Below are 20,107 nucleotides of genomic sequence, written 5' to 3' on the forward strand. Positions count from 1 at the left end.
GTCGAGTGAAAATCGTTCAAACAGTCAATCAAAAGGATTGGACCACTTTTTTTCTTCTTTTAACTTTCATCCTTTTTTTTATTACAAGCTTCCTTCCTTCCACTCACAGCACTCGACGCCTGGCGACGTCGAGCTAAACCCGTTTGACGTCGATGTCAAAAGAACCAACTACGATTTGGCCGGATGTACCCCGTAGTCGACGCCGGAAAATAAAAGTGGCGGAAGATCAGTCGACGCGTTCGACGTGAAAAATCCTAAAATTGGAGGCACTCCTTCCGGTTGGTTAGTCAGACGGCATACACCCATATGTGTACATAGGTGTCAGGTAAATAAACTGTATAGAACATGCTCATCGTCCTCAGTACCGAAAGCTCGTTAGAAAATTGTCTATCCAAATCCCATTGGGACCCAAAAGACTACTACCTTGACATGCATCATCGGTGGCTACCGCGATGTTCCTACTAATAAAAGTATCATAAATCACGTATCATAAAGTTCTCATAAGGGATGCCGAAGGATGGTCTTACTGAGCGAGACTGATTGAGAAGCAAATTGGTGCCATAGCAGGATGATATTTTTTTTTTTAAGGATGGTGACTTCGTCACCAATTTTTTAAAAATGTATATCCATTATCCGCCATTCTCTGATTTATTATCACGAAGCATTCAGAGCTAAGAAATAGAAAGAAAGAAGAGAACAAATTATCTATTACAGGGTCTAATGTCTGAGCATATTCTGGATACGTAATAATAGGAGACAGCGTCCAGGCGCAAATTAAACCGGGTAATGAAAACACAATGAAATTATAATAAACCAATTGCCAGGTTGATTCGCAGTTAGGATGGAGGCCATTCAATAATAAAACACATACCTCTGTAGCTGCTTCGCCACGGAGTGGGAAGCAAGAGAATTAATTTCTCGAGAGCCTTTATGCTCTCTGACTGACCAAACAGTGCTGCCTGACCCCACCACCACCCCCTTCCGCCCCACCGTCGGCATCTGTACCTTCGTAACATAGACACGTACGCTCTACGAAGTCACGTATGTGATACGTATGAACGCGTCACTCCATGGGTGTGAGAATGACGTATAGAGAGGGGGAGAGTGGGAGATTATTGTAAGGAGTGAGACAGAGAGAAAGAGAGGGACCAACCCTTACGAAAATACCTATGCGCACTCATACCTGCAACATTATTAAAGCACATGAAAATTCAAAATACACTTATGGGAAGTGTGCGCCTGGGGAACCGTATAACACAATGATCAAACATGACCGCGCGCCGTTGCGTTAATATTCACCGGCCGAGGTAAGTATAATTTCTAACCGGCGATAAAATGAGGTTTCAATATGAGGGAAATCCGGGGGGTGGTAGTGACTTGTCGAGTTCTCACCCTTGAGGTACGGAAGGATAATAATTTTTTTAAACGGTATTTTCTTCCGATCGAAAGAGATCGTTTAGGATTCGATGGTAATTTAAATAAAAAATAATTTTTTAGAGGTTTGGAAAATGGGGTTGGGGAGTGAAATTTGACTGGTGATCAATTTTGAAGGTATATCACGTTTAAGGGTTGGCATTCGGCATGGGATCGGGGGTATGAAAATTCTAGATGTGAAAGACGCAAGAATTTACTGGCTCATATGAGAATATGTTAACACGCGTGCGCCTACGCGATTAGGGGATGATGCTGGAGAAGCGCAGTAGAGCGTAAGGGTTAGTCTATGTTGCGGTCAGACATGGTCAAGGGTACGGAGAGGAATCTCTAAAAGGGTATGTATTTTCGCAAATGTAGGTGCGGTTCTCAAGCCAACCCTTATGAAATTATTTCGAACCCCCGGGCTAAGTGGCGAGGGAAATAACAACGCGGGAAGAATTATTAGAAAAATTAATTATTTGCCCGGGTCTCTTTATTAATTTTCTTATTATTATTTTTCACCCTGGTCTTCCGGCTTTATACCCTTTTAACCCTATCCCTTCACCATTAAGAAATAGCAAAAACAGTATTTTTCAAAATATTTTCGAATTTTCTAATTTCATTCCAATTTTCATTATTTCAAATTCCACCCAAAATGTCTTCCGTAAGTACCCCCCTCCCACAATCTCATGCATATACTTTCATACTCTCTCTTCAGCCCCTAAGCAAAAGAGAAAAGTCAACGAAAAAAAATGCCACCGTCCTGACAGCGGCTGCATCCCCTTTACCTTTTCGGCTTTTTTGCCGGTCTGGCCACGTCTCAATTATAGAAAGCCTTGCTTCGACTGCCACGGACGAATTCCAATTAGTCGGTGGCCGTGCCATGTCGCGGGAACCCCGTATGGGGTTTCCCGGATTCTGTACGAGTTCCTTTCACGGAGTGACTCGTTCATTTGCCTTTCATCCCTGCCTTTTCTCTGTCTCTTTCTCTTTCGTTAGGATCCCCACATATATGCATACGCGTTATATTCCAGATATCCTCCATAGTCGAGACTGGTCCAGGCGATACGTACCGTAACCCATCCCAGAACATGTACTTGGCTCACAGTCGTCAAAGCCAGCTTGGAACTTCGAAAAAGGTGCTAAAATAAAACAGGTACGTCAATTTATCCAGTTCAATGAAATGGCACTGATAGGATACATCTACAAAGACTTTTCGAAGTCCCGATCGATTCACTGTATCCTTATAACCAATACGCAATCCCAAATCAGTTTACTGCGCACACGATGCTGCATTTCATTTTAAACAGTTTCATTGAAAAATGTGTAGTAAATATTAAGGAATGTTTGAAAACGTTAAGGCCAATAGTTGAGCGAATGTTTCATAGACGGAATCAAGTCTACCTTTAATATGCCGTTTGAATCAGAGCTTTATACAACGTTACCAGTAGAGATTGCTCCTGGCTTGACGTGTTTGCATTTGAGTGAGCCGGCAGTATTGGATGCATATGTTAATCAGCAATATGGCGCGGAGTAGATATTACCCTATACCGTGGTACAACGGTTCTCTTGGTTCTCGTTCACTCTCACTATACCAAACCAAACCACTACCACTGGAATAACCACTAGCAGTTACGCTACCATCAGCATCACTGCCTTCGCCATCTCAAACTCCCCGACTGTCTATAAACCAAAACTACCGTTGGTCTATACAGTGTGGCATCTCTAGGATTTCTGATTTCGAATTCGCAGTACCGATCCGTCAAACTTCACCATTGCGGTATACAGTAAACGCATAATATCGGAATTATCATACATACCACGAGGGAGTGATTTATTTTATATTATTTTTTTTCAAAATTAGTATTGATCATTATTATCACATTCTTTTTGTGTCCTACACAACTACGGGCGGTTAAGTGAATTTTATACTTGACTAGGTCAAAATTGAATTTGAATAAGAAATCCATAAGAGCGCATCTTCATGCCGATTAAAGATTCTCATAGCTTTGATCGTTCGTGCGATTAAAGTACCTCGGAGCCAATCGAGAAGTCAAATCTTTAAGACTCTCGGGGAATTTTTCTAAAGAGTATGATAAAAACGTCAGACTTTGAAATTAACCGTCGTTTACTTCGGAATTACTCAATGGTATAACCGCAAGGATACAAATCCCACAAGGGACAGATATTCGTGAAGAAATCTTTAAAAGGATGAAAATTTCCTTTTAACCACTACATCAGACGCAACCGTCTGTGGAAAAGATCTTTAAAATCTGTACAAGTGAAAGTCGTCCCTTTTATCAATCAGTAGGTACATTTACTCGATTAGATTGTTAGATATTAAAAAAATAATTATTTCAGATTTTAGGCAATCCTAATGATAAACAATCTAAAAAAATAATATATATGATCATATTATATAAGATCTAAACCACGAAGGGCATCAAGTACTAAGACTGCCCTTTACCTAAATGTATATACAAGTCAGCTAAATGAGGTGTGAAATCTGTTCTCAACCAAGAACGACACACTCGATCGCCCTTGTACCTTTCCCTTCGGGCCCCTTCGGAACCTTTCGGAACCCTTCGACTCCTGCCCTATGACCCCAGAACACTAGAAAGGTTCAAACATCATCTAACCTTTTCACCTAACCTTCCGCTTGCTAATCACCCCACCCACCCTATTCTACGACCACTTGCCCGCCTAGCTACCTCCAGCCATCCTTTTCTTTCCCCATAACCCACCCTTCACTGCAATTTGACCAACCGACATTTTGACAAAGGGTTAATCGTCCAGCACTATCAAATCTATTTCTCCTATATGTATATCATCACTATCCTGCATATAAGACAACGGTAGAACTTACTCTCACGTATATACTCTTTCAAGAGCATTTAACGTCGATTCGAAAAGACGTATCGTTTTGGGGATTGAATGGAAACATCCCTTTATCCTGGCCAATCGTTTGCAATACATCGGGTTTCCGTTTACAAGCGCACAAATCCTCCCTCTGGAGTATCCCGGCATCCCTTTGCCAAGGGTTGATTTACTGTGAGCTCGAGGGTCGAAGGAAATTCTTTTACCCACTTTCCCCTCCCCTCCCGCACTTTTCCCAAAGACACTGCCAGCGCAGTGGATATGGATTTTCCAGGATCTTGAGTGGCACGCAATTATGTGCATGCACAAAGCCATATGCAACGACTGGCAATAATGAATCTCTATTTTCTGGAAAACAAGAGAGATGCCAATATTATATATTATGCGAGCCACTTATTATTATCTATAGGTAAGCAAGGAATTCGATTCGGCTTCTCGGCATAGTAATACAGCCAAGTCTATTTCGCAGTGTCACGAGAAATAGCTCCCTATATCACTCGACATAGATGCACGTGAAATTTCCAATTTCACCATTTCGCTACCGAATGGGCACCTAGTATAACTATTCGTCCTGTTACGTAAGTGCACGTGTCAGTCCCAGTGTTAAGATGCATTCTGATCGTACAGTTTCTGGAAAGTTTCTAGAACTTCAAAGAGGAGAACACCTATGGAGAAATGACATACGGAAATGATCCATCTTCAGTACTCGCCACGTGGAAGGCTAATGGGATCAGGATAAATTGGTAATAATATTTTTTCCCCCAATATGTATTGGCAGCCCTGTCACCTCCCTGGTGGTGTCATTTTTTCGCGTCGATCTTATTGGAAAGATCTTTAGTCATCTCGAGATGAAAAAGGAATAACGAGATTCTTGGGAGAGTTCTGTGCACACGCTATACGTATATATTTATCGAGATGAAAATTCGGAAGGATTCTATCTAGGATACCGAAATGGCCGATGAGAGGAGCAGATGGTTCCGTTGTTCTATAAATTAACGACATCGCTCCGGCTGTTTGCTATATTAATATCGCCTGCGGTTTGGATGCACTCGAGAATCTTAGGCTTGGAATTCATAAGGTGCTAATAGAACTTTCGGCTGGAGGTTCTGAGAGCTACACTAATAATACGTATAGGTGGGTCCCGACTTTACCTTATAGAAAATAAATATAGGTGGGAGCGGAGATCCCATTTATACCAAACGTGTGAAAATATTCTTACGGTATACACGAGTAATTATCAAAAATATCTACCGTGGGATTTTAAGAAAATTTTATACTTAATATTTCTACTCGTAATGTCGCGTGCTAGTGTTCCTAACAGAAGGTGATCAGAAGTGTCCAGGTAACTTTGAGATCACCCATACGCAAAGTGGAGTAGCACAAGCGAACGTAGATTGACGTGACCCCTAGAGAGCGCAGTAAGGGATGTCGACGCCAACCCATGACTCTTCAACGCTCAAACCGTCTTGGCTTATCTACTACGGAGTTGACCGTGATATCAAAGTGATATCAAGAGGAAGGTAGAGCCCAATGGAAGAAATTAAGAAACTAGGTAACACAAAGAAAGAAAGAAAAAAAGTAGATGAACAAGTACAAAGTTTACCTCAGAAGAAAGATGAGAAAAAGATGAACGAGTGATCAACAAATTGCAAGAGAAAGAGAGAGAGAGAGAGAGAGAGAGAGAGAGAGAGAGAGAGAGAGAGACGCCCCTGCCGCATGGAAGAGAGATATAACGGAGCAAAGGGTGACCGAGAGAGAGGGGAGACGAAGCTGCGTCCAGGAGCTCGATATAGGAGATCGACACTCGGACACAACTTTGTTCCACATACCAGGCATTAAGTTTCTACCATTCCAGTACTGATCGGCAAGTGCTGCCCTCCTGCGACAAATTATTCAATTACAACTTGTATAATAAATATCAAGGATTTTCTGGAGTGAGGATACAGGCTTATCGATGTTTGATAATGACGCTTACTCCAGGGCATCATTGACGCTCCTTGTACTACTACTTTCAATAATTGTAAATCTTCCGTGATGTTGTTTCCTTGTTTGTCATTTGTCAGACAATATAATTAAGATGCTGGAATATGCGTCTTACGTCATTTGCGCACTTTTTTATATGTCGTTAAGTAATTCTATAGCTATAGCTATACTCAATTTAAGACAGGTATTTTGAAAATGTCTATAGTACGAGATAGTCTCATTGGCTATTCTTCTAAGTATATCAACAAAGCCCAACAACGATCTTCCGGGTTTCTTTTAATATTTCTTTTCCGTTTTCTATATATAACGAAATACCGTCTCTGCGTCGTCCTTTATAAGGATTTGATCCCTTGGACAGCGTATTATACATTATATAATCGGACGGTATATATTTTGTCCAACTTCATGCAGTCGGTATTAACTAAAACGTCGCTTATAGATACGCAGGACGACGGGGCTCGGCTTATCTTTCGCCAAACGCGACATATAAACATCAATTCAATGTATGAAATCTGTCAAAATGAATTTCGCTTGGGAGCTACCGGAGAAACGTAGCCATCATTTTTCTTTCCCGAGGCCGAATGTGATCTTGATATAAAATATCGTTGTATTATTGCCACCGGGAAACCTCCTGGTCCTTTAACGTCGAGAAGCCCCTTTACCTTGAAATACCGAATCCCTTTTCTATTTTTTTCTCTGTTCTTTTTATTATCCCTCTCTTCTCTCGCTCCGTAAATACCGTTAGTCTTGTAATACAGGAAACGGAACATGTTACCTACGCATCGGTCTTCTATTAAAGAAAGTCAATGGGGGGACGAATGTTTTCTCTTTACAAGTCATACGAAAAAAAATATATATATATCGACTGTGGTATTTTATACATTTTTTATTGTCGTTCAGGAGCAATAACCACTTGACACTTCAGTAAAATCAATTAGAACGGCTATACTAATCAAGACGGTGTTGTAACGTACAGACTATAGGAATGGGACTGATAATGTATTTTTTTTCTTACACAGTTCAGAGGTTAAAACGAACTTTGTGCTACTTTTATTGTGACTGATAAAATTTAAAAAATTTTTTATTTCAATATATCTGATATACGGATATGGATCGAGTTAAGCATATTATACAGTGTGATATAGAAAAATTGACTTTAGTCGAAAGTGGTATGGAGTGAAATGGGTGGACAACCAAAAACGTGGATGGCTATTAGTCAGGTATGCGGCTGACCAATTAAATGTAAATGTTTGTTTATGAGTTTGGTAGAACGCGCGGACGTTTATTGATGTACAGCATTAGCCAACGCATCGACGTGTACCTGTCGGCCAGTATAAAATGAAATTGTAGACGAAAGATAACACTGCGGGACTTTAAATCAAACATATCGTCCATTATGGCTGTGGATAGTCATATGAGATTAAACAGGATCATTTCAAATTTTTTACTCGAAATTCATTCAATGGGTAAGAGATAAAAGTTATCAGAAAATATATTTATAGCGATTAAAAAATTTTTCTTCAAATTACTGATCATCAAGGAAAATCAATGGTCATGATTTTTTATGGGGGGAAAAAAAAAAAGATAATATCAGAACGTCATAAAACTGTTAAAGATTATAGAAGTAATATTGTTCATGGGGTAAAGTTTGAAAAGCGGAACGGATACGAATGGATCTATGAGGATCCATGGGGCGCTGGGCACCCGTGGTGTAGGGTGTCCGCCATCTTCAAATTTATTAGTCGAGATCCGTATCGGGACGATCTGCCCACCGAATAAATTGCTCATAATTTTTAATTTTATAGTGCAGCTCACAATACCCATGACAATGGTGGCTCAGGTTGTGACGTTCACTTATGGGCATTTACGTCTGGAGACGGGAGCACTGATTAGGAGACATCTGTTGTCTTCTTGATTTTCTTCTTGTATCTCCATGTACTTATATGCTACCTGTATATGCATAAAACGACTTGCGGGTTATGCTGAATTCATTCTTGGATTGGTCTGATCCTGTTATATTCTTTTTGTAATTCTTTGATGATCCAATCAGTGAACATTGATCATGCCATTTGGAATTGTAATAGAATCATTTAGGTGAATGCTGATTGGTCTGGTAAATGATCGTAGGTGGTTAACTTTTTTTTTTTCATGCAATGTAGAGTTTTTGTAACATTCTAGGTTGTACTGTTTATGCTATGGGTTTTGATTGGGAAGGTTAATTTTTGGGGTGAATTGGCGAAATAATTAGATCAATGTCCAATAAGACTGGGTCGCAATTTATGTAGTGTTAAATATGTGGCCGGCAATAGAGAGAGTAACCCTCGTACGCAGGATCTTCGCTTAATTGGAAAGCCACGGGGCTTTCCGAACAGTTTAACTGGGCCTTCGTTGCTATCGTCTCCACCATCATAATGTAACGGGGGTCCCTTCTGTATTACAGTAGTGGATAGGGGCTAACATCCCTTAGAGTTTCGTAGGAATAGAATCTTCGGACTAGACAAACCTACCTATACACTTGTGCAGTCCTACCGTTGATATTTTAGTATATAAATTTAAAAAAAAATTTTCTTACAATTTCATCCCGCAAGCGTAGCGAAGCGTCGGTAAACGTAATTAGCAAATTTAAAAAAATCAAAACATTTCTAGAAAAAAATTTGAGAACCTCTGGATTTCGACGGTAGCAGGACGCTGGTCGTACGGTAGGAAATGTCCTGAAGGTTGTATTAGGCTGCCAAACGATACACCCTTAACCGAACGATACGGATCCATCGAGTATGGGGTTGTTCTATCGGCCGTTAGCAAGACTTTCGTTTGATTGGCCGAGTCCAAATTCCCTGGACTAATTGCTACTCTCACTATAATTCCCAATGTATCCTTTAGTGGCGAAGATCCAACCCCAACTGGACTCTGAAATAATTCCTGAAGGATAGTTTACCGTACTACTCAGTATACGGATAGATACATGAGTATCAATATGGTGAAGTAAATTGGAGTATCTGACGGACGAAGGGTAGATTTTTGAGAATGCATTTCTGTCTGCCAGGGGTGAAATAGCCGTACTACAGGTATAGGGTAGATACTCGTGAGGTTGTAGGGGTCGTAACTCGCGATCAGGTGGCGAGGTGCCTCGTCGGTTACTCCCTTATAAATCTCCGCGACACGCGATGATCGAAAAATATTACAAGAATATATCAGGGCCGTCGGCGCCGCCCTACTCTTCTCTAGAAGCGCCGTTACCACCCCTTTCCGATCCTCAATGCCTAGCAGGGGCTAGGAGCTCGAAGAGTTATATGGGGCGCGAGGTGGGCTGATGTCTATATCCCAAGACAATGATATGTGACCCGGGCAATATCAATAATTTTCGCATTTTTCTGCCGTATATTTTTTCCGACCACCCTTAACCGCCACCTACCCTTAGCAACGCACCCTCCTGCCACTCTAGGTACCCCCGGCTGATTTCTCGCCAGGAGTCTCGGAGAACGACTCGCGGGCAACTGATTTTCATCAAGATATTTTTCTTTTCCTTATTTATACTTTTATTTTCTTTTTTCTCCACCCCATACGTTCTTACCGAGCATCCCCTATGGTTCTTACAAACGTCAATCCTTTAGCCTTCCTGGCAACGTCTTTCGTGCGGACCCTCTGAGCGACTAAGGAGAATAACAGTTCGATACCAATTAGCGAGAAACTACCCTTAGCGCTGGTCAGCTCATAAAAAGAAACTGCCGTAGGTAAGTAGGTATGCCTCTAGCATTAACTACCGGGCAGCAGTGGGTAGAAACGTGGTCAGGACTATAAGCAGGACTATGGTCCAGGACCATAGTCAGGACCCAGGAACGTGGCAGGAGTGCGCAGGCCACGTTAATTGAACGCACCGCTCCTAACGGCCTTCCAACCCTCTACCGACCACCATCCCCATCCAATGGCCATCCTTACTACTGCAAATCTATACCACTTACTTTTATCGTTTCTAAGCCTAGTCGACTGTACATACTGCCTACGCACTTTCCAAGCTGGCAAATAAAAATCCATCCCCCCTGCAGCAAGCTGTACCAATTAACTCAGAGCATCGAGCTCAGGCATTTTCGCTCACTGCCCTAAGAGAATTTTTTTTTGGAAAATTTATCGACAGACCATTCGAGTGTATCGACCTAAAAGTTTCTTCGATACGTCTGGACCAGTAGTATATTAACCTGGTAGAGATTCACACATGGCACGTATGTATATTTCTGGTAGGAGTTATTGGTGTGCTGCGGTGAGGAAGTCGTGGTAATTTTCGGATAAAATGTTTTATTGTCACTTGGAAGGAATTGACGAGGTTGAATAGCAGGGTCGAGGAGGGTCGAAGAGGATGAACTACGGTATTCAAGGATTCAGGAAGAGAGTCAGTCGTACCGAATAGATAAAAAGGAACGAGAAACCAAGGTAGATCTGGACCTCATCCACACAGCATCCGGAATTGACCGCCGGAATATGCGGACCATGGTAATATCGGCCTCAGGATTTTATGGCTTGTTTCGCCGCTGACAGGGGTTCTCAATTAACACCCCTGCCGATTTAACCAACCCCTATTACTCGACACCGTAGAATAGCTACATATACCCTCAATGCTCTTACCTTGTTCCATCAGAAACTATTATTTTCCACTAGTCAACCCCTTCACTGACATCCATTAATTATTTTTAAATAAAAACACCCTAATATATCTAATCAACCGATCAATGCTTTGATGCCACGGAAACATATCTTAAAAGAAATATATTTTTCTTTTCCTACTATACCGACTACTGCTAAGTAATAAACTGATAATAACGGTAAGCTCCGAATGGCCTTTACAATATGTAAAATATACAGTAATTATATGACTCGCAATTATGCGCAAGGGTTAATTGAATTAGAATTTCGCTTGGATTCGAGGAGTCCCGTCTTCTTCCCTTTGTCTTGTATCTCCTTTTACCTACAGCATCCCCATTGGTATTTCGACCGCAGTGTAGCGGCATAATGGCGCAATTTCGACCTATTATAAAATCAACTAAAACCATACGTGACAAAAAGGAGAGAGTGCTCGAGCAGGTAGGACGAATTAATTTAATCAGAATAAAGCGTGGTCTTGTGCAGTATCGTACGCCAGTACTATTCTATTACTACCCCACGAGTATTCTGCATACATTTGCGAAACTACTAACAGTTCGTATCCTTTGATCTCAAATTAATGTTCGTTTGACATAAATTTTTCAACATCCCTTTGACCACGTTCCGTATCAAAAATATATGAACATTGTCAGAGACTGATAAATCGACAAGAATGCTCGAGGTAGGAAAAATAAACATATAGGAAATGTTCGGTAAAAGGTAAAAAGAAAAGATAAGGTAAACGAATGGGAAAAAAGGGGGGGAGGGATGCTGTACATCCAGATGGCCCAGTGGGAAGTCAAAATGACACCAGTTCCTACCGTATACCCTTGTAACTACCCAACGAAAAAACAGGCCCACCACAAATTGGCCATTCGGTCCCGTCGAAGTTGGCTACCCTAACCTAAAGGTATCCAAGGCTTTGACCATATTGCCAAATATTCGGTGACATCAAAGAGGTCCACTACGATATTGATACTTAGCGAACAAAAGAGGGTGACTGTGGCGCATTATCGTAAAGGCTGGGTAAGCACGTTCCTGCGATTATCCTTTCACGTGTCTTTTTCCTCCCTGATCTCAAACCTAGTAGCTAGTAGCATATATACCGGCTCTTAACTTCTCCCTGGACCAGACGAAACGGCAAGACGAGATGAAACGAAATGAAAGTGAAACTTGCCAAAGGACTATACTTTTACTGGTTTACCAGCCATAGTTTTATACTTCCGCAATACTGACACGCTAGTACCTTAAAGGTCACCGTCAGAGTCTATGAACGCAGCTTTAAGATAAGAATTAAAAGATACCGCAGAGCGTCTTTCTGTTTCCCCGTCCTCGTCATCCCCCTTCAGTAAGACTCAGCCGCAGTTACGGTCATCAACGTAACATCTAACGACGCCAGTACAGAGAGCAAACTTTACGCGGATACTTCCTCCAGTTTTCCTTTGTTGGGTCATATATCAGTTTCTGTGGTTTTAAAATAATTTTAACGCCCTGCCGGCAAAGAGTTGCGGTTCGCATCTGTCGAGAGGGATTTTCTTTTTTTTGCCGTAGATTGCACGTGAACTTGCTCGTGACCTTGGGTTTATTGCACAAGTGCAGTTATTTTGAGAAAAAAATTAGACCAGGTATAAGAAAAAGGCGAAGAAAATATAGATCGCGTGCCGCAGTACCTAAACTAGTCCTGGCGCATCCTTTGGATGGTGAGGTCCTGTATGTCCCAGTGAAGACATCCCAAGTGATATTTCTTATTGTCACCGGGAATTGGACGGGCCGCTAAGCTGCCGCTTCCTTTCCCCCGATAAATCAGTCCTCGTAAATAACATCGAGTGTCCGGGGTCTGCAACTCTTCCCCTCTCACTCTTCCGTTCGCCAATCCCATTCTTCTCTCTCTTACCCTCTTGCTCGTCCCGAGCTAAGAAATAAAGAGCAACCAATGGACTACGAAGGGCCCTTCGTCTTCCACTATTTTAACCCTCGAGTGAACTTGCTTCACCTCACCGCCCTATAACATCCATCAAGTCCAGTCTTTTCATCGAATCCTATCAAGTCTTTGATTCTTCCGTTCTGTCCCATTCACCACTTCTTTATCACTACCGATAACACCTCCCAGTCAGAATCTAACTCATAATTGATTCATTTGACCGATAAATGATTTTCTTAAAAAATCATTGCGGGATCTAATGTTGCTATAGGGTGTGTCCTATTTCCAGAGGGATTCCATGCTAGAGATCGTTACTAGGAGAAAAATGAAAAGTTGGTAAGAATTGAAGAAAAAACCAAGAAGGGTACGAAGGAATCCAAGTAGTGGTGAAGCATGGCTGGGACTTGTGGAAGAACACGGGACGCCATAAGTGGGACCCGTGTGTCTTTCGCGAGGGATCGAAGGGTCCTATTCGCGTGTATCAGGACTCTCCTCAGTATCACGCTGCTGGAGGCACGTTGATTTATACCGGCAGTAAGATTTATACGGAAGAGCCATAGGGATTGAGTCGCAACACGGCGCCGACTTATCGCGAGTGGGTAGAAGCAAACACACTGAGAATGAAGCGAAAGACTTGAGAACAACTGCGCGTATCGATCGGCCAAATTTATGGGAAGTTTAACAACATTATTCTTCGTGCTCCATGCGAAGACACTCGTTACCGGATTCACGTCCTGAAAATCCATTCCGGTTACTTCCGCTACTAACGGTATATTGATTTATTATAAATAAACTTGTGTGACGATCGATCAAATCCTTAAGGCTCACGCACACAGGTATATCGTATACACAGGTTTTACGACTCCGACTAGAAGATTCACTTGGATCTTTAAGTTCTGAATGTCTGTAAAGATGCGATTGAGAATTGCGGCGTCCCGCAAGACGCATTAAAAGGTGCAATAAGCATGTTGCATCGGTACAAAGGCGTAGCCGCAAAAAAAGTCTTCATTGGTAATTTTGTAAAAACCGCAATGGCGTCAAACGAAACGTGCCGACAAAGTCTGATATAAATTAATTACGATTGGAAGGGAAGAAATTTTACTACAGTATTGTAGGAAGAACATTGAGACAATAGATTTTAATTTGACTGTAGAATAAAGTTATATAATTTTGTATTTTTTTTCTCTCTGCTCCTCTTCCCTCTACCACCATTAGGCTCTGTCTCTGTCTCTCCTGTATATTGTAATCTCTTGACGCAGTACACGATCCCACACAAGTCTCCAGGGCAAAAAGTCCGGAACGCCGTAGAACAAAGGCCAGTCTCCCTCTCATGGCGTAAGGTGGAATAAGGTGGAATTACAGAAACGTAGAAAACCAGTTATGAAGCACAGTGTGTATATACGCGATCGTTATTATATCCCTCGTCACGTACGGAGATGCGGTATGATAACCTCGGTAGAACAAATACGATACAAGGTAGGTACCTACGTACCACTGTTACCTACCTACCTGTCCTATGGCATTGCGGAGAATCATACAGAGAGGCGATCTCGCAGTCAAGGTCCCGCTTTAATCGTGGACCTTATAAATTCGTCAGCCACCGCGGATTTAGTGGGCCCCATAAAGCGACCACGCCGGATAAAAACCGAGAGTGGGAAAGATAAGATGGTAGGAGAGGAAAAGAAAAAATTAAAGGGAGAAAAGATTGAAGAAACTGTAGAAATAAATATGAGGACAGTCCACGTATCCCAGAATTACCCATGTGCGCGTGTGTGTGAGAGAGAGAGATAAAAACAAACTGGACGTATATCTATAATTAGAGATCCAGTTCGGCGAAGCGGCAACCCATAAGAAGAAAGGGAACCGGAGATTATCCAGTGAACTTGACCTTGCGCGACACAACCAAAGCCAGCCTTTACCTACGGTAAGACAGGTGCGCGGGCTTCGATGAATTATTAAGGTTGCCCTCAAGTAACGAAGAAGTATCGTGTGTTTGACTTATGCTAGTCGATCCTATCTGAACGAGTCTCGAGTGCTGAAGACATAAAACAACCGACGCTCAAAGCGCTAAACTTCTCAGGCTTAACCAGACTCCCGGAATCACGCGTTGATTTTTTTTTTGAAAATAGTATGAATAAATAAAAAGAGACATATAGAAATATATATATCTACACGTCTGTCGGTTAAAAGTTCGACGTATGGGATTACCGCTGGTCCATCGCTTGATTAACGATCGAAGATAACGCGAGCTTTGGTGTCATTCTTCAAAACCGCGAAAACCCTGTAATCTTTAATGGACCTGATAAGGATTCATGTATATTCGACTTATTGGTATTACTTGTTTAACGATAAAAAAAAATTCCGGAGGTTATTAACACCGCATCGTGACAAATGACAGGATGTTGCTTTCTTACAAGCAACCGATGTATTATGGAATACTCTACGCCTATGTTGGCTATCTTCAGTATTGTTAGATCATTAATAACAGACATATAGGACTGGACGACAAATTAGCCGATAACTCAATGCTAATTATGTTTTTCTCTTGGCTATGCTTAGGATACGTCATCACGCGTGATAGTCGGACGCGAGAGTGACTTTTTCGAAAAATCTGTACATTTCGGACCGAAGACTCGAGGGAAACAATAAGCTGGTGAAATGGTCTCAGAGTTAAAGGATTATGGGGTATTGAAAAAAGAAAGAGTATATAAAAAAAAAGGTAAATCCACATACAGGGATCTTTATCGCCTTCAGCTCGTTCAATTCGCATAATAAACAATCCTTGGCGAAGTAACGGCCAAGAAACCGGAACATATCTCGTGCGCGGCTCGGCGACAAATAAACTATTATCGCCAGCGACAAGTTCTCTCACGCCTGTGCCCTCGCGCCATGCCACACCATACTGACACCATAGGCATATAGCGCCCCACACATGGTCGTGCGTGAATCAAACGTGAACCCGCCCAGGAATGCCTCAGGACATCGAAACATAGCGATGCTTTATGGTGGTCCCTGGCTGAACCTGATTTATAAGTGCATTACTACACCATGGAAAAGGAGACCCGAGAGGACCGGCTATCTATATTCTATTGGTGGTTTCAGCATACACACTGATGTCCAGGACGTGTACAGGACCTTTCAGAACTGAAGGGTCGTAAAGGAGCATCGACAGGAAGTCGGAGTAAAAATATGTATAAGTAAAAAAAAAAAATTAAATAGCTAAATAAGAAATTAACTTTGTCACGTGATAATCGTTAATCATAATAATTAATTATAAAATAGTTTGGCATATTAATGGCGTCTAGTTTTATCCTATGGTTTATCCGGAGAGTGAAACTGGCGAAGGTCCGTTTGATTCTGAGCTCGTAAAAGACCCCGTACTCGTGCCCAGTCACACACGGTTACGTTTCCACATATGAGTACGTTGGTGATATCGTTGGCATTATCGCGTACGACATTACCCACCTTTGACTAATGTCCACGAACGAATGCCTACGCTTTGCCGATTTATAATGTCAAGGAGATGTGGACAAACACTGGGCCCCAATATATTTCAGATTATGGCTAAGCCTTGAGCGTCACGGGGCCAGGGTACCGTCTCCCCCTTTCTGGATACCAGAATCCCATAACGCCCATGACTGTTACATCCAAGGTAAAGGATGCATCATGGTAACCATGAGGAAACAACCATAACACCAGAAGTGCATCATCTCTAGCGATCAGGAGAGATCCTTCGTGATAATGCCCACCGATCTACCATCGGCGTCCTATTTATCCCGTCGAGTAGCAGACCCCATAAAAGTCCCATATCGATGCCTGCCTCGGCTGAAATAAGAGAATTAAGATGAAAAAAAGGTCTTTCAAACTCGGTAACGTGACAGGATACGTCAGAATGACGTTTGGCGGACCATAACGTTTCTCGTCACCCTGTGAATTCGTAAAACAAAAATGGCGTTCGCGTGAGCACGGGATACGGAGATGCTGGAGGTCCTCGAAGAGACGCTGAAGGAGAACGTGTAGGTTGACGAAGGTGGGTCGGGGTGGCTGCTGAAGGTATAGGAAGGACGTAGGATAGAGGGTGAAGGAAGGCATGTGTCCCAAACGACGTATGCACGCCGAGACACGTAAACGATATATCAGGGGGTTAGCCGCTGGGGACGGACGACCCAGGCCATCTTTCTTCTACTTATACGTGTGATATTCACATGCGCAAACGTGATACACTCTATAGAGAGATGTGGCGGCAGATACCCCACCAGATACTCAGGCCAGAAGCAGCTCTCGTGAGCTGTAAATGTATTAAGGTTTGATGACCGTGGTGGGAGCCCTTCGAACTCGGGGGTAGGTGGGAGAGGGGTTGGTCGGAGAAGATCCACGTATCAACGTCATATACGTATGTACTTACCTATATATATATATTACCATGTAAAAAGTACCTAGAGCGTGCAAGAATACCGTTTCTACCAAAAAGCATCCCTGCACGACTATGCTTCTTTCATTTTAATCGAGTAACTACTGCCTGGTGACCTGGTTACATTATTGATGGGGTTGCTTCATTTTTTCATTGATACCCATAAAGGCGAAAAGGACGATCGCATTTTCAGATGTAGTCCTGCTGATTGTGACGTTTATCATGGATTCGAGTGGCTCGGTCCCATTTGTTTGTATATTTATTTTTTATTCTTCTACAGGAGTTGCCTGTGAAACGAAGTCTTGACGTGGGATTCTCTCATGGGGCATACCTACTAGGTTCTGGTATGCTATAGTAACTGGTTACATAAGGGTAGTCTGTTCTGCGTACGGGGTGTGCGCGAACGAGTGTGTCTTGCATTATTACGTCCTTATATTATATCGCGAAGGTACAAATGCCTGTACGTATGTAAAATTGCTAGCCACGGCCGTGCGGAGCCCTGCGCCATAATAATATCTGTGCTGATAAATGAGACACATAACCGTACGCCTGGCCCTCCCGTATGTCTTGGCTTATTCCACTTTTGCGGCGATGCATTACGAATTTTACATTCTACAAACGGCGGCCCGCTATCTTCTGCGACACGCGATCCTTCGAGCTACGACTACCTGCTACACACCTCCCATGTTACTACTGTGCCGCCTAGAGAAAGGAAATTTTTTTTTCTTCAACATTTTTTCTTCACCACCTTCGTTATTCTATTGTTGATTTATTTCATATATTTTTTTTTATTCGGCAGACAGATCGTCATACTATTGACGTATAGCTTGGTCGTACTATTTATTGTTGTAGTGGATGCATACCGTATCAGAACCAGACTGTGACTCTTTATAGGTTGGAACTTAAAATTGGCATGTGTCTTTCCTGGCACGTATGCTCAATTTTGGAAATCTCTAGCGGCTCGTTTCAGGGAAATAGTAAGAGAATATGAAAACGGTTTGACGCGAGGGGAAAATCGCGCGAGCGCTCAGGACGCGTACATGTGGATATACATTTACGTATGCATACGTGTAAAGGGTGTGGGAGAGACAGAGAGAGAGAGAGAGAGAGAGAGAGAGAGAGAGAGAGAGAGAGAGAGAGACAGAAAGGGTGTCTGGTGATAAATAGGAAAAGATTTGCAAAATATATAGCAGCAGTGACGCCCTGAGTCCTGGTAGAGAAGATGCTCTTGGAAAAGGTAGAATCAGAGTGTAGCTATATCTATACTACATAAAAAAAGAAAAGAATATAAGATAGAGATACTTTCATGTACATAACATATAGAGAGACAGACATATTGGTATTAGCGCATTAGGTATATATTCGCAAAATATAGAGTATTAAAATTTCTCGTAAATTTTGTGGGTCTCCGAAGAAACGGCAGGAGAGGAAGGAAGAAGAAGAAGAAAAGGAGAAGAAGGAAGATAGAGAAAAATATGAAGACGAAAAAAGTAGAAGTCCGCCATATTTACTACGTGAGGCAGATCTCACAGATTTGACTTCTTTTTCACTGGTCGATTTTTTAAACTTTTTTTTTCGTACTACCTACCTTCCCTTCTCGTCTCCGTGACTTTTTTGGATTAAGGAAATATCGTAAATAATGAAATGCCAGCCGATGTATCACCGGGAAGTTCGGCAGCCATTATTATTCGACGCGTGTACTTCGTAAAACCCAGTACACTCGTACCTATTCCTTTATTCCTTCCACCGAAAGACACTCATCTCCTTTCTGCTCCCTCGAATCCTATTACTCGTACGATCAACATTGGTAATTTTCCATAGAAAAGAAAATCCTCCGCTACGTATATCATTCATATGAATGACTCGTATACGTACCGGACATCGGCTATTACCATCAGTCGCCATTGAGCATCTTGAAAATATTATCTATAAGAGTACTGGCGTACGTTTATTAAAGAGATGAATAAGGATTGGTCCAACGTCAAAGAAGAAATGAAAGGTAAATGATAGTATGAGGAGGATAAGGGGAAAAAAAAAGAAAAAAAAATATAGTAAAGGATCGCAGTCAAAATACTGAGCGCGGAGCCGTATCCGCCGATAAATTATTATCTCGAAAAGATTAGGCCCGATGTCGCGACCCTCATAAATATCGGTATATTTTCGGTGCGCTAAGCCGATTTTCTTTCTGCCAATGGCTTCGAAAGGTAGCGGCTGCCAAATCGTGCAAAATCCTCTCGCATTCCCTTAACGCTTCTCGCGCCATTCATTCTCTCTTTATAGACCGGGAGATTAAAGATGCTTTCTCTATTTCTTTTCTTATATCAGTTCTCAGTACAAAAACCAAAGAGATCCCACCTGATAACAATTTTTTTTATTTTCGTTAAAAAGAAATTGATAAAACCTACTATGTCGCGCGATAATCGACGTTTGAAAATTTCATTGAAAATGAAAAAATTTTGCAAAATTTTTAAATCAAAAAGAGATTTATCACGTGACCAAGACATCGAGATGACAAGACGAACGATATCGTCAAAACCGTACAGCGATCCCGAATCGGTATGTAAGCCGTGTTCTCAACAATACGACAATTTATATGGATTTGGAGAAATCCTCAGCATCTCTTCGGGTCCAACCTCGAGTTTTACCTTCCGCTGCTTTCAATAGGCTCGCCGCTTCTCGTTGCTCTTTCTGGCACTCGGATCGTTCTGGCCGAGCATCAGCAGGGGTTTTATCTCGCATTCAGTCACTACAGCATCCTTCATGGATGGATCGGCAATCCTCTTTAACCCTCCTGTAGCCACCCTCTGACTGTCCTCCTCGCACATTTGCACTTCCATTCCTGAGCGTCCTTTGCACCGAACCCCTATAAC

The 20,107-nt window shown here is 42.1% G+C and overlaps 1 protein-coding gene across 1 annotated transcript in view; it reads right to left on the reverse strand.

Annotated features, from left to right (window-relative positions):
• LOC107269666 (nuclear pore complex protein Nup88) overlaps nucleotides 1-20,107 on the reverse strand; it is a 257,533-nt gene that overhangs the window by 138,528 nt on the left and 98,898 nt on the right. The window lies entirely within an intron of this gene.

The sequence above is a fragment of the Cephus cinctus genome, unplaced genomic scaffold (genome assembly GCF_000341935.2).
Source record: "Cephus cinctus unplaced genomic scaffold, Ccin1 Ccin1_scaffold0689, whole genome shotgun sequence".
NCBI classification, from domain to species: Eukaryota; Metazoa; Arthropoda; class Insecta; order Hymenoptera; family Cephidae; genus Cephus; species Cephus cinctus.